This window comes from Leiobunum rupestre, chromosome 2, assembly GCF_980474605.1.
Source record: "Leiobunum rupestre chromosome 2, qqLeiRupe1.1.hap1, whole genome shotgun sequence".
Lineage (NCBI taxonomy): Eukaryota > Metazoa > Arthropoda > Arachnida > Opiliones > Sclerosomatidae > Leiobunum > Leiobunum rupestre.
Genome location: NC_143385.1, coordinates 84,973,921 through 84,990,002, shown reverse-complemented (window position 1 = coordinate 84,990,002; position 16,082 = coordinate 84,973,921). Strand labels below are relative to the sequence as shown.

The window sequence follows — 16,082 nt, the reverse complement described above, 5'->3', positions numbered from 1 at the left end:
TTGCTTTCGATAATTTGGTTAATTTAGTTCCTAAATAAATTAGATATATGATAGAAACTAAAATGCGACATTTTAAAAATAATAACGCGACTTTTGAAAATAAATAATTTAAACCGTAACTAGAATAACGCTCACTTAAATCGTGGAGAGCGTGGCGCCATCTAAGAGCAGAGATCGGGACTAATTGGTAAATCTAAGATGTTAAGGCCTAACAATTTGCAAGTTTAACCGAAATAATAGCTATAGCTACGAGCTTTTTTGTTTATTTTACAATTGATATAGTAATTATTAATTAAAATCAACCGTTATCGAAGGAAATAAAGGTCAGCATTTGACAGAGAGACTATTTGAAATCGCGAGGCGGTGACATGGTTGCCAGGGAATAAAATTCAAAATTTTCATCTTGAGCGCGGACCGGAATACCACAAATGCACTACTTCGCGCGTAATGCGCTATCCGTATTGGTTAGAAATATCACGTGATCACTAGCTCTTTAAAAAGGTTGTCAAGCTTGGTGGAAGGTAAAATCTGAAGGCAGTGATAGACTTTCTCCCCCTATTTACTTTTGCTTCTACTTAAAAATGAATGATATAAATTTTCTTCCGAACTACTGCGTAGTCCTGAGTGTGAGCTTATTACTCCTAGCTGTTACCGATGCTCTCCGTGAGTCTCCGACGGAGTTGACGTTGAGAGGTAATATATTAAACATATTAAGTTCAGTTAATAATGATAACAGGCATTTCGTTTATTTCCCTGAAATAAAACTCCTGCAGTGCTTTCAAAAAAAAATATTCTAAATTGAACGCATTATTGTATGAATTCAAATTTAGCGCCAAAAAGAAATGTGCGATACTTTTTCAAGAAAAACGAATTTTTTTGGGCCTAGATACGATAATTTAAGATTTTCGATCTGGCAACGCTGCAAGCTATTGAGATTTCACTCTTGTGAAGAAAATACTCGTAGTTCTTAAAGGGATTCCTCACTCACAACAGGGGAAGGCATAGGGGTCACGAAAAAACTGGTTTTGAAGCACACTGCAAGTCTGGATTTTATGCTACCCCTCTGCCTCCCCCTGTTGTGAGTGAGGGTTCCCTTTAAAAGAAAATACCTTATCTACTATAGTGAGTTGCAGGCTAAGAAAGACAAAATATATAGTACAATCGGCACAAGGATACCTCAGATCGTTTCCGGTCATTCCACCGCGCGAAATTTGAAATTGGCCATTTTACGGTCAAATTCGAATTTTGCTCTTTTTGTCGTCTTTTAGCGCCATCTAGAGACCGAAATTGGAATCTTTATTTGTAAATTTCATAATTGTGGTGGTGAGCAAATTTAAAAGATAAGGCATTCCTATCATTCTTAAATTTAAAATAGTATTTATAATTATTTAATTTTGTTAATTTATTTCTACGTCTTACCAGTTAAATCGGCAGTTTCTTTTAAAATAGTTACCGCGCTTTCTTGGGGGTAAAGTTGTCTTAATGAGCTATAGACGTTTAAAATTATATTTTTCTCTTTACTTGTTAACAATAAACCTTTATCATGCTTTTTATAGTAACCTCTTGGGCTATTTAAAATATTTGGAGCTTCAATTATCGAACCTTCTTTAGCTGCATTCAGTAATTAAACTCATGACAACATGAAATTAAAAAATAGATTCCAATTTCGGTTCCTAGATGGCGCTAAAACACGATGAAACTCACGAAATTTGAAATTGACCGTAAAGTGGTCAAATTTAAATTACGCGCGGTCGACTGGCCGGAAATGGTCTGAGGTATCCTTGCGCCGACTGTACTATATATTTTGTCTTTCTTAGCCTGCAACTGACTATAGGAACTATATCAATTTACATTAATAACGATATTTCAATTTAATATTATCATTTATATTCTAAATCAATGTTACCTCAGACAACTACAGCGGTCAGAATTTAACATTAATTAACATCGGAGTAACTTCATTATCTGCTCAATAGATGGCCTTAGTCCTCTTTCGTTTTCGAAAGGAGTAATTTTCAAATAAGAGCACTCGCAACTTACGGACTTGGCACTCTAGCACTGAAAAATCAAGCCTTCTACAAGCCCCCCGTTCTACAACGCAATCTGTTCCGGTTCGCCTGGCTTTGGTCTATGCTGAAACCATAAGCCCCGAAATTTCAACTGAGATCCTTTTCTAACATGCATTGCTTGTTATTTTTATATCTCTAAAACTATTTGTCCTAAGCGAAATCTAGAACCACCACTGGATTTCTGACGTCGGAAACCTGTGCCTTTTATATGTTTCGATTTAATTGTTTTTTTAAGTGCGTAATCATTAGTTTAACGAAATTCGATTTTTTTTTGGCGACACTCTTAGCATTCTCACATTGTGAGAAATTCAGAAATGTCTGTCCCTTCTAAGCCGTAACACTTACAAGAATAAACACTGTTTTTTCAGTTTGTATAATGTTAATTTACGTACAATCAATAACCGTTTTCTGTCCAATCGTTAGTCCTTAGATAAAACCGAAGGAGATGTCATTACGAATGACGGTGGTTGAGGTACTTAAAGTTCAATTTTAAGTGGGAAAATATTTATATGAAATTACTAAATGTTTTTCAAAGCCCTTTCAAGCTCTTACTTCATATTAGTGGCGGACAATAAATTTCAACTTACTTTAAAGCAAGTGTCGGCTCTAGGTAAAGTAGCTCTTTTTCAACAGATGTCGCTAGCGTCGAAATCAAAATATGATGCTGAAGCTACATTTTGACTTAAAAGTATGCTTCGCGTTGATTGGCTCGTTTGTAAATTTGTCAATAACTTCAATTATAATAATTGTTTACGATATATTTTATATGGGATATATAATTTAGGTTAAAGTTCACTAAGTAGAGTAACGGTGGTCTAAATATAATACTCTATAATGGCTCTCTGGCGACATAATTGTTTCGCTATTTTGAATTTTAGCTTCCGTTCCCATTAATAGATGGCTCCACGCTCTCCACGAAAGTAATTTTTTTCGAAGATTCGGATAGATTCATGGCCATCTCTAATAACAGGGGCCTTTTCAAAATACAGGTAGCAATGATAGAGCCGACAGTTGCTTTAATCTAATAATATTTTACGGACTATATTTCCGGCGGAAGTCGGACAATCCCCGTCTTTGGTAGTGGTCAGTGATTTCGAGTACAGTGTTTTGGGATAATTATCATTGAGTTGGGAATATTAATCTAGAGATCCAATCAAATCTGCTCCCCGCGAAACAAGTTTTTGAAAATTACGAATGTGCCGTCTCCTATACAATGACGAGAAAACGTTATCATATTACCCGAGGCGCCATCCATAATTTTTGAAAAAAAAATATTTTTGGCGGAAAACGCGTCCTATTTGAACGAACCATTGAGAGATAGACGGCGCCACGGGTAGAATGATAAAGTTTTCTCGTCATTTGGGAGCAGACGGCAGTATTCTTATTTTTTAAAAACTTGGTTCGCGAAATAATGAAATCCGACGTTTTGATTGGACCTCTAGATTAATATTCCCAACTAAATGTAAATTATAAGATTTAAGTATTTGGAGCTAAGCCTCGGTCCCAAAAATATTTTATCAGTCATGATTTGAAAAACAGACGGTTTTTATAGCAGAAATTAAAGCAAATAATTTCGTACGTATCCTTTAAAATTCGCAAACCTAAATGATAATATCAATTTAAATATCTTCAATAACGTAAATTGTACAATAATCTTGGCAAATTACGTAATGCAGTAAAGTGGCGGGGGCTCGTGTAAGAGCACGGCCAACTTTGATTACGCACTGTTCGCGCTACAGCGGCCGACCCATTCGTTGAAGTTTCTATGTTAACCTATGAGCAAAAGATATGTGTATGGTTTGAGCGCCCCGAGCGGAATATTATTTTCTGAATATTTTTGGCATTGAAACCAATATAAAAACGAGCGTGGCGCTGAGCTCCTACAGGTTATAGCAAAAGTAAATAGTTGGAGAAAGTCTGGCACTTGGGTCCAACCGCACGACGTCTTATTTGAGGGGTAAAATTTTTTGCTTCGGAAATGACTTCCCCCTCGCCTCTTTACAGGGACACAAAGGTATCGGTTGTACTCCGCCACGATGAAAAATAGTTCTCTATAAAATACGTGAATATTAAACTTTTGCTTTCGATAATTTGGTTAATTTAGTTCCTAAATAAAGTAGATATATCATAGAAACTAAAATGCGACATTTTAAAAATAATAACACGATTTTTGAAAAGAAATAAACCGTAACTAGAATAACACTCACTTAAATCGTGGCGCCATCTAAGAGCGGAGATCGGGACTAATTGGTAAATCTACGATGTTAAGGCCTAACAATTTGCAAGTTTAACTGAAATAATAGCTATAGCTACGAGTTTTTTTTGTTTATTTTACAATTGATATAGTCATTATTAATTAAAATCAACCGTTATCGAAGGAAATAATGGTCAGCATTTGACAGAGAGACTATTTGAAGTCGCGAGGCGGTGACTTGGTTGCCAGGGACTAAAATTCCAAATTTTCATCTTGAGCGAGCGACCGGAATACCACCAATGCACTACTTCGCGCGTAATGTGCTATCGTTATTAGTTAGAAATATCACGTGATCGCTAGCTCTTTAAATGGAATTAAAAATACTTATAGTTCTAACAACTTTTGAATTGGCCCGATTTTCCCACATTTACTTTAAGCCGTGGTAAAATATAATTATCCTTCATTTAATATTATTTCATGTAAATGTAACTTAACATTTGTCTTTAAAGAAAACATTTGGAAGGCAAAATGCCATGAAATAAATAAATAATATAAATTCCAGTACGGCGTTTTAAACCGAGTTTCAAACCGTTGTCTTCCAGTTTGGATAATCGGATTTAAAGGGATCCATCACTCACAACAGGGGGAGGCAGAGGGGTAGCATAAAATCCAGACTTGCAGTGTGCTTCAAAACTGGTTTTTTCGTGACCCCTATGCCTTCCCCTGTTGTGAGTGATGGATCCCTTTAAACTTTTTTTAGACGGCCAGGTCCGAAAACGAGTTTGAAAACTGACCAGGGTTTGAAACAAATATTTTAAACAAACACCAATTGGTTTTAAACGTTTTAAACTATCTGTTTTAAACATGTTTTTTATAAGGTACATTTTCATTGTTTTTTTGTAATATTTTGGTTATTCAATATGAGGGAAAAGGTAGAAAAAACCATTCCAAGGCTCTTAGAAAGGTAAATTGTATTGATAACGGGTAGTTTGATTTTTACCTCTCCGAGGAGACTTTGTACCCTAGGAGGGGTTATACAACCACCGTGTCTGTCTGTCTGTCAGGGCTGCGAACGCGTTCGCATTTTCGAGGCAAAGGGTAATCACTGCGTACGCAGTTTCTTAGAATCAGGGAAAAGGTTTTTCCAAAAGCGCCCTCTTTTTGTCATTGTGTGTAGTATAATTTTTTAATCGGCTGGGATTCGAACCCGAGCCCTCTTGAACGACAGGTGAGCGTTCTACCGCAGAACCACGGCTTGCCAACTTGTAAGATTCTCTGAACAGAGCGACTGAAAGGGCTCGGTATGATTTCATAAATTTCCTACCAGTGCAAAAATCCTACGAACGCATTGAATTTTGTCTTTTTGTTCAAATAGAATGTATATACTACCTATGCACGAGATAAAAGTAGGGTTTTTGTTTAGTCGGGTTGTGCCGGGTTTTAAGTAACAAGAAACACGGCCGGTCTGGACAGATCGGGCTAAAACCAAGGACTATATAACGCTTCGCTTACTAGACAGGCGTGTTCCTAGGAAAAACCTGTTAACACCTCTGTAGCACTGTTAAAGCTAGGGGAAATTTTGGGCCAGCGTCGAGATGGAGCCACAATCGGTATGCAAGTTGAGCCATAGAACACGCCTGTCTAGTAAGCGAAGCGTTATATAGTCTTTGGGCTAAAACCGACTAGGCGGCACTCCTAGATAAAAATTAAGGGATTTCGGTCGATGTTTTTGAAATCTTATTTTTTATAACATTGTTTATTTGTGATGATTTATGACTGCAGACGTGCACATTTCAATAAACCAAAACTAAAAACCATGTGTGGATAACTAGCTATTTTCCCTTTTATACTAAGAAAAGGGAAAATAGCTAGTTATCCACAGATTGTTTTTAGTTTTGGTTTATTGAAATGTGCACGTCTGCAGTCATAAATCATCACAAATAAACAATGTTATAAAAAATAAGAACTTAGATACCTCTATAATCTTAAAACTTCCATCACATCATAAAATTTCAAAAACATCGACCGAAATCCCTTAATTTTTATCTAGGAGTGCCGCCTAGTCGGTTTTAGGCTAGTACTATGCGACCGAAAATTCCAGGATGATAGCTATATTAAAAACCCTACTACAAGGTAGGTAGTATTTGCATGGGGCATCGAAAACCCTAAGGCCGTCAATGGTTGGTCAACAACGCTTAGCGAAATTCTTTACTCGTTTAAATAAGCGTGTACTCTTTGGTTCTTCTCCCTGTGAGTTTATTATACCATAAGTGGCATAATTACCCTAAGTGTACCAATAGGAACCTTTCCCACAGAAAATCTTCAATTAGAGCTTGTTCTAAACAGACCAAAGAAACGTAGGACTCTTGAATTCCGTTCAAGTACCCTATATGGTATTTTTAATGCTCGCCCCGCAGACGCCGCTTAGCAAACACATGACGTAAATTTCGTCACTGGAAAAATGACGTCATTTACGTCACTTTCGTTAAACACGGTATCATTGAAAAATTCATCTTCTTGAAACACTTAGGGTAATTATGCCACTCATGATAATACGTTTAATGATACGTAATATTTCTTTAAATGAGTTTACTCGTGAGTCTGATTCCATTCATAAGTATAATGAATAGTTTAAAACGTGTTTTAAACATAGTTTTTTTGTTTATTATGTGTTTTTTATTGTTTGATTTAAAAACAGTTAAAAACAATAAATCTTGTTTAAGACAATAAAAAACATTGTTTTTGTTCTTTTTGAAAAAAACAGGGTTTTGTCAACCCTGTCTGACCTGAACTGAATTACGCGCAGTTATCAATAAAGGTTTTATACAAATCCACCTTCTACAAGTACTTCCTTTAAATAAGCAACATAATTAATAATTCAGAAACTACCGTAATCGATAACCCCGACTCAAGGTCAAAATTTAAAAATAGCGAATAAATTTTGATGGCTAACTTGTTAATTCTACTGGAATATATTACGGGAAGCATAGAAATTGAAATTGTTAGTATGAAACACTCTATTTTTTTAGCTTTCTGAAATCGTACATGAAAAGCGCTCCAAAATCCTGCTACGGGCCTCTAGCCTACCTTACGAAAACTTCCTAGCGCCAACACTGCATAGGAACGTTGCCTACTTTATTATAAAGGCCGGTGCACGGAAAAGTTTAAGCTCTTTCATTTCAGTTCGCCAATTCTGGCCAGTAGTTGATTTATATATAGAGGTCGGCGGAACGAATAAATTAACCGGCAAAATTTCGATTAACCATAAAAAAATGGGTTAATTGTTTTTATGAACATTTTATACGAATAAACCACGATTTAACATGCAAAAATAATCGGGTTTTCGTATATTTTTTGGATAATTTGCGGTTATGAATAAAAATAAATAATTGGATAATTTCTTATTCAAACGCTGACCTCTATTTAAATATAAAATAATCGCACATTTGGGCTATTTTCGGTCGAATGGGACACCAAAGAAAAGCATTCGGTCAAATGGGACCCAAGCGTGAAAACCATCCCTTACAAGGAGACATCCCAAGGTGTTTCTCCCCGATTTTTTTCAAACTCAAGTTTCAGCTTTCTACGTAAAATAGCATGGCAAAATCACGGATTGACATGAAAATTGATTGGGTAAAATTGATAAAATTTCGGTCGAGTCGTTTTTATAGATAGGAAACTTCATGTTGTAGAAGTGACGCCAAAATTTTGGCCGACATCTGGTGGCGGCACACGAAATAATATTATTAGGTGAAGTTCGCACAAGCTAGAACCTTGGTGTAACGCAATCCCAATTGCAAAGGCTTAAGCGAGCTATATGTATTAAAATTTAAAAGTACTTTTTCTTGAACTGAAAGCATATTTAAAGAAATTGCACTAAAGAAATAGCATTCAGTAAAGATTTCAAGTTTTTTTTAAACGCTATTTCTGGTATATTAGAAGACATTTACCTTGCAAAATACGTGTATTCCCAAAACCCCAACCTCAAATTTCTCAATACGTTCTACGCTCTTGAGAACACAGCCAACTGGCGCAGTCACTAGATGTCAGGGCAATCTCGTGAGAGTCAGTTTGCCCCATTGAAGTTTCCTATCTATATACGAAGTGTTGACCCGTGCAAATGTCGCGTTAAATAAAATATCGCGAATTGATGTACACTCTCCCAACTCGGGGTCCTCGGACTCCCAACATTTACTTTAAAGATATTACAAAATAAATTAAACACATGAAATTGGTAACCATGGAGATCTATGTTGTAAAAAGGATACTGGACTAGAAATTAAAAATATATAAGACGCTTTAAGGCAGTGGTTCCCAAAAGGGTCACAGGGGTTCCGAGGATTCGCAGCGCGGCCATCTTTGTTTGTGTCAAGAGTCTTCTAAGATTAGTAAAATAAAATGAGATGGGGTTCCACCAGAGTTAGGTTTATAATTTAGAGTTCCATAGCAAACAGAAATTGGGAACCGCTGCGTTAAGGTTTTGAAATGAACACATGCAGATACAATAGACTCTAAAAGAAATTATTGAACCGTCAATATGAAGGATTTTTAGAGTCTCGATATTATCGCGTATTTTTTCGTCGCACGTGTATTTATTCATTCTGATAATAAAATCGAATGATCCCTTCCGAACCAGCGGGCGCCTATTTATACAATGTGGCCGTTGAAGTTTTTCAAATCAATATCTTTTAAGATATATTACTTTCTTTGCCCATGTGCCAATATATAATACACTTGAAGCGTTGCCTACGTTAACATAAAGGCCTTTTCACTAGAATAATCCCCAATTTCTGTCATTTTGGTTCGCGAATTCTGGTCACTAGGTTCTCTCGTATCTGGACCCGGTTTCAACTTTCGAGAGTCAAGACCAGTGAAACAATAGGGCGTTGCAACATGGTCTAATTAATTAGTCCACGGTTGCCAAGTGCAAACTGTTGCGTTATAGCAAATTAGAAATGTAGTCTTTTTAGCTCCTTTTAAGCCCCAGAATGGAAGAAAAATAGTTAGGACACATATAATTAATTTAAATCGTGTTAATATAAATTTTAGGTTTTCTTCGATGAAAAAAGGTTAAGCCATTATCGTTAAACAGAAGCTAAGAAACAAGTCATTATTATAAGAAGAACTATCTGAGGCAGTTGAGTTCTACCTAGTGTATTAGGTCCGATTGGTTGAGACAAGGCTTATGTTCTGGGACTAAACAACTGTTTAAATAAAATAAATGGTGCTGCTTTAACCATAGGGGCCAATGCATTAGTGGAATCATTTTGGTGCAGTACAGGAAAGCATCCCAGGGCATTTTTTATAAACAAAACTTGCTTTAAAGCAAGTGGCGGGTGTATCATTGCCACCTGTATTATAAAAAGGCCCCTGTTATTAGAGATGGCCATGAATCTATCCGATTCTTTGAAAAACGAGACTTTACTAGAGAGTGTGGTGCCATCTATTTATCGCAAAGAAAGTTAAAATTAAAATTAGCCAAATGATCGTCAGAGAGCCATTATAGAGTATTATAGTTAGACAGTTTATTCTCTATTTAGTGGACATGAACCTAAATTATATATCCCATGTAAAAATATTGTTTATAATTGCTGTAATTTAAGTTATGGACCAATTTACAAACGATCCAATCAACGCGAGGGGTACCTATAAGTACCGCCTTTTTGATTTCGACTCTAGCGACATCTATTGAAAAAAGAGCACGTCGAGCCGCCCCTTGCTTTAAGCTACATTTGACCCAAAAGGCGGGACATAAAAGTATACCTTGCGTTGATTGGCTCGTTTTTAAATTTGCCAATAACTTAAATTAGAGTAATTTTTTCAATATATTTTACGTGGGATATATAATTTAGTTTAAAAACCACAAAAAGAATGAGCTGTCTAATTATAATACTCTACAATGACTCTCTGGCGACGTTTTTTCCCCCGCTATTTTGAATCTGTGCTAGTTATTAATACCGCCTTTTTGATTTCGACGCGACATCTATTGAAAAAAAGAGCTACTTCACGTCGAGCCGCCAGTTGCTTTAAGTAAAGGGAAAAAGTATTTGCTAAACTAAAACATTATCAGACGTCTTTTCAAAATATTTGAGGTCCTCTAATGTACATCTATTTTCGCGAAAGATCACCTTTTTGTGCAGAAAAAAAAAATTGGCAGGAAACTTTTTATATATGTCTATGTTGACACGATCGGCGGGCATCATGGAAAAGTTAATATTAGTTATCCCCGAGACGAGAGGGGGGAAGGAATAACGACACCAACGTACCTACTAACATTTTAGGAGACATTAGGGCCTACGATTCCATATAATAGGGCCTACGAAGGTCCGAAAAGTCGGTAAAGGAGAGATTTTGCCTAAGGCCTATGGAAGGGTTAAAACGGCCCTGAAGATGACTAGAAGCAAAGTCAGAAATCGGCTCAGCATAGTCATTATCCCTAAGTTCCCTAACAATAAATAAATATAATTGAAAAATGTCGTTATCCACATTGAAATGATAATAGTTAAGTTGTTAACGATCATAAAATAAATACATTCTTGGTATTCGACTTTGTTTCAAAAAACGTTTTTTCCGTAACAAATTATCTCAAAATTAAATCACATATTTCGATTATGATGTATAAAGTTTAGTTTCCACTAGAATACTATACTTAAAATATTTTGTACATGCCAAGTAGAAACATGCTAGTGGCCAAAATAACTATAAGTAGTTTCCACTAGAGCGGGCAGCGGCTCGAATTTAATCTTCGGTACGAAGAAAAATACATTACGCGCTAGTAGAAACTAAGGTTTAGGCCTAACACATTTTTTTTGCGTCTTCCCTCGTTCTCGCTGCGTTTTCATCCTTTTGAAAACAGCCCCTTTTTCTGGCACCGCTTCAAACCCAAGCGAAAAGGATCATATAAAGAATATATTGCTTGTTCAGAGTCCGGATATTAATACATCCTAGCGAATTGCTAAATCAGTTTTATTGAATAGTCTATTCTTATAAAAAGCTCTAGCCGAGTAAGAAATAAGGTATACGAAAGTGACAAATCCCAAGAATGGACTGCATGCAGCGACTTTCAGCAAGAGCTGTTGAAATACAAGTCTCCAGAGCCGCTGCATTTTAGAGAAACGGATAACGTATGTTATTGACAATAAAAGAAGTAATTCAGTCAGGAATCCATACCTTTACTTGGAATGTTTGAAAAAGTTTTTGGCTGCAAAGATGTGACTTTTTATGGTTCCTTTAAGCCTTGTTACAGAAATTCGTAGTTTAAATATCCTGTTTTAAGTAAGTGCCCAGGTAAGTTAAACAACCTAATATTTCGAATTAATAAAAAAGGGACACTGAAGCAGTACACAATAATCGTCTCAAATCGAAATTAGCCCAACACTTTATCTCTACTATCAGGAATCCATACCTCTACTTAGAATGCTTATCCTGGCGTATCGCGTTTGGTAAGATCACTCTGACGGCTTTGGCCCCGCCTACGAGATAAAAAATCCCCCTCTCACGTTGTTGATTGTTAAGTTAACATAGTGACGTCAAAAAAACCGTCAGCCTCATCGAGACGAAAATCTGCCGCGATAAGCATTCCAAGTAGAGGTATGGATTCCTGCTTCAGTGGTTTAGAAATGACGGTTACGACACGCTTCTTCGACTTTAATAAATACCTAAGAATCAAAAATTCCAAATCCTGAATTTCGCTTCGATTCTTGGAGAAATTTTTGAACACGTATTACAGTTTTAGAATTATTATAAATTTCCGTTCAGATATTATCAGTCAGTTGAAACGGCACAAAATGCGAACTAGATAGATTAAACCCGAAATTAATTACGGATTCACCGATATGGGTAGAGCCGATATATCGGCTATTCGGGGCCCGATATTAACAAAGTTATGTAGTGTATATTGTAAAATCATTGTAAAAGACGTTTCAGTACACTGTCACACCATTTTATTCTAATTATTTTTGAAAAAAAGGTTTGCAAGAGCATATCCGAATATGTTTCTTTTCATTTTACGTGATACATATTTTCTATCACAAATCAAATATCGTTGTTTTATATTGGTTACTCGTAACCCCCTGTCTAAAAAAGCCTAAAAAGGTATGATCTACAGGGTTCGAAAACTAAAAACCCGACCCAAAAAAACCCACTGGGTTTTTTTGGACCCACCCACCTCAAAAAACTCCAACTCAGAAAAAACCCACTTTAAAATCTCCAATTTTAAATGAAAAACCGACTTGTTCAATGACTTTAATATATCTTAGACTGAATTGTAATGTGATTCAAACTTTACAAAATTTAACTGACATGTTAGCCTGAAACTTATATTTTGTAACTTCTACCAGTCCTTTGGTTCAGCTTTACAGTATTTGTTTATTTTACATATCGTCTATTACAAATATGGAAATTATATACTAAAATAAAAAACCCACCCAATTGAAAAAAAAACCATTAAAAACCCACCCAATTTAAAAAAAAACATTAAAAACCCACCCAATTTTAAAAAAAAACATTAAAAACCCACCCAATTTAAAAAAAACATTAAAAACCCACCCAATTTAAAAAAAAAACATTAAAAACCCACCCAATTTAAAAAAAAACATTAAAAACCCACTGGGAGGGGCTTTTTGGAAAAAACCCGGTTTTCTTTCGAACCCTGTGATCTAGCTTCTGAAGTCTGGCGTACGTGGCGCGGCCAATCAAATAAAATATTATCAATAGTTAATCGAGAATTTTCTTATTTTAAATGTTTTTCTGAAAATATTTTTAGAAAAATAGGCCGATATATCGGTGCATCCCTAAAATTAATCCTAATTCGTTTTAAATCGACGGCCAGAAGGTAATCGAATTTCAAATGCCTCGCAGTTATCGACTTGACATACCCTCCGATTATATTATTTTCGAAATTTTAAATCTCGTTTTATTTTTGATTTTCTTCCACAAGATTTTTGTATCGGATAACTGTTCGGCTCACTGAATCTGGTGAGATCTGATCAATTCAGATTGGTTACTCGCGATAATGGATCAGATACAATTTGAGTTGGTCGTTGGAAATACTATGCTTATTACATCCACATACGCTTGGCTAAAAGTGTGTATTAGCTAAATTCATTATTCTGCCCGAGTTAAATAAGTGAGACATCCTTGTTATTCCAATGACTACCAACTTACCTAATACTCTTTGTTGGCCTAGAAACAGTATTTGCTACCGTCGTCTGCTAGCAAGGTTGCTAGAGACGCTAATATAGGTGTGCTCGCGCGGCCCTTGTTCAAGCCTTCAAATAAGAGACGAGATGAAAGTGACAGGGTCTGACGACGACGTCACTAAAACATTCGATTAGCGGCTTAGGCGTTATAAAGAATGCTAAAAATATATCAAAAATACATTGCTTGGGTACGGCAAAAGTCAGAGCAAATATAGTCCGAGGACATAAAACCACTTCCTAAAATCGTGTATCGGTGACAGACCCTTGAAACATAAAGGCAAAAAAATTACCATTTCAAATCAAGCGTGTGCACCCCTTGGTCTGCTAGTATGTTATCTAAATTAGAGGTTTTGTCGTAGCATTTATCGCGCATGGCTGAGAAATTTCCTACTTCCGTATACTTTCAGACCTGGGTGTTTATGTGTAATTTGTTACGGTGAATCCCTTTGAACAAGGTTTCATTAATAAAAACACCTATAGAGTAATATCGGCGTGACGTTTGTCGACGCCACCCATACTTTTTCCTATAGATAAAAAACTGCCCTCAATATGGCGACCATAAGTTACGAAGAAATACTACTCTATAAAAACTGAAAATTCTAATGCAGGGTTGCCACAGTTTTTTCACAGTCAAATTCCCTGACTTTTCTAGGTTTTCCCTGACCATTTTCTGAGATTTTCCCTGACTTATTTTGGTGCCAAGATTTTGTATTTTTAATCTGTATTTTATTAAAAGTTTCCTATTTGCACCCGAAGTTAAATTCCCTGACATTTCCCTGACTTTTATACTAATATTCAAATTCCCTGACTTTTCCCTGATTTTTATACCCATATTCAAATTCCCTGACTTTTCCAGGAATTCCAGGTTTTCCAGGTACTGTGGCAACCATGTAATGATTCTGTGACCCTTTAAGAAAAGGTTGCGGATACTAGGAGAGCACGTGTTCTGCGGTTGGCCTACCACCAGGATATTTGCGCGGCGGGAAGAAAACTTAAAGGAAAACTGGCAGAAGAAATCCTAGGCCTTTAAATGTATCGCTGTAGTAAATGTGACGGGGTAGTCACTTATATAATCAGGTATACAAATCTAAAACTCACTGAAAGTGTGATCAATCAGTCTAGATGACGGAACCTTTCCGAAAATCGGTAATCAGTTGTACAAAAGTGACCACCCTTGAAACTAGAGGGTTGAAATCGCGTATTACCACAGCAAAAATTATCGTAATAGGGTTAAGTAATGAGGTGTACAAAAAGTAATTAATCACGGGAATTACTTAAGTAATCAGGTGTACAAATTAACAAATCGAAGGTAAAAACGAAAGATCACTTAAGTCATCAGGTGTAGAAATCGTAAGTAATCATGAGAAATTACTTAAGTAATCGGGTGTACAAATTGACAAATTTTAGGTAATTACGATTATCATTTATAGAGTCGCAGTGTCATTCGAAAAATTCGACCCGAATTTCAAGTGGTTTCGTCTCGTGAAAGCAGATCCTACTAATCAAATTCTGTGTAAACTAGCGCGGGAAATTACTGATATTCAAACGATACTTTATTCCTTTAAGTAACCAGATGTACAAATTTTAAAATTGTAGGTAATCACGAGAAATCACCTAAGTAATCAAGTGCGCGCATTTGCAGCTAATCACGAGAAAATCACCGACAAATTGGGATAAATAATAGGACAGAACCTTGTTAAAAATCAGTAATCAGGCGCACCAAGTGTTTACCAATTCATTCTAGAGGGTACATATTTCACGTTGAAACTGAACTATATTAAATTGCGAGTGAGCGCGCGCAATACAATTACGTGTACATCGAAACTTACCAAACGAATTAATGATTGAATCCAGAGACGTTCACTTGACGGCGACAATATTTTCATTGACGATTTTCCCGCGTTTATGACGCAATTATCGGAGTTAAACGGACACGACGATTTGAAATAAAAGGGTTCATTCTATTTTCTAATCATAATCGTCGCGATAAGATCGCCGTTGAAAGGATTCTCGAGCCTGGTTCGGTGGCGACGACGGCTTTGTCCCAAGCTGCCAACGCGATTAGCCACGACCCGATCGAAACGGTCGTCAGGCGACGGACAGCGCGGGCTCCGCCACCAACAGGTCGTCGGGATTTCGAGTATCTTCTCTCGTACACCAACAATTCCGTTAAGACGACCATACTATCTCTTCGGTGTGCGGAATTCCAACGGTTATCATACTCGGAACGGAGGCCTCGACGACGCTTACAAAATTGAACGAACAGCGGCAGGATGTGAACGGAAATGATTCTTACAAAACGCCATGTTGTTCTCAGTCTCCCGCTCGCTTTAGTTTTCCGCCGAATACCGAGAAACGCGTTCGCTCAGATTCCCCCCTTCGTGTCGTCCCCCTTCGTCGGCCGTACAGCGGGCGCGTTTTAACTCGTCGGAGCTCGCGGGGAAAGCCGACCTTAAAGCCTTTTCTTCTGTATAGCCTCTTTCTCGACTCCTAAAAGTTCGTTTTCCCCTTTCGCACCATATACGTCGCGACCACGTCCAACCTGACAGCGCTGTGGGACGGGCAACGCGTCACGGCGTCGCGATCAATCTACGCTAGCGCGCGCGCCCGTTCGGAATG

At 36.9% G+C, this 16,082-nt stretch overlaps 1 protein-coding gene across 2 annotated transcripts in view; it reads right to left on the bottom strand.

The window, feature by feature from the left end:
• LOC149959860 (potassium voltage-gated channel subfamily KQT member 1-like) overlaps positions 1-15,342 on the bottom strand; it is an 87,896-nt gene extending 72,554 nt beyond the window's left edge. For both annotated transcript variants that reach the window (XM_090166563.1, XM_090166564.1), the window contains exon 1: positions 15,293-15,342. The gene's annotated coding sequence lies outside the window, so the exon portion shown is untranslated. The remainder of the gene's footprint in view (positions 1-15,292) is intronic.
• Between the last annotated feature and the right edge of the window lie 740 nt (positions 15,343-16,082).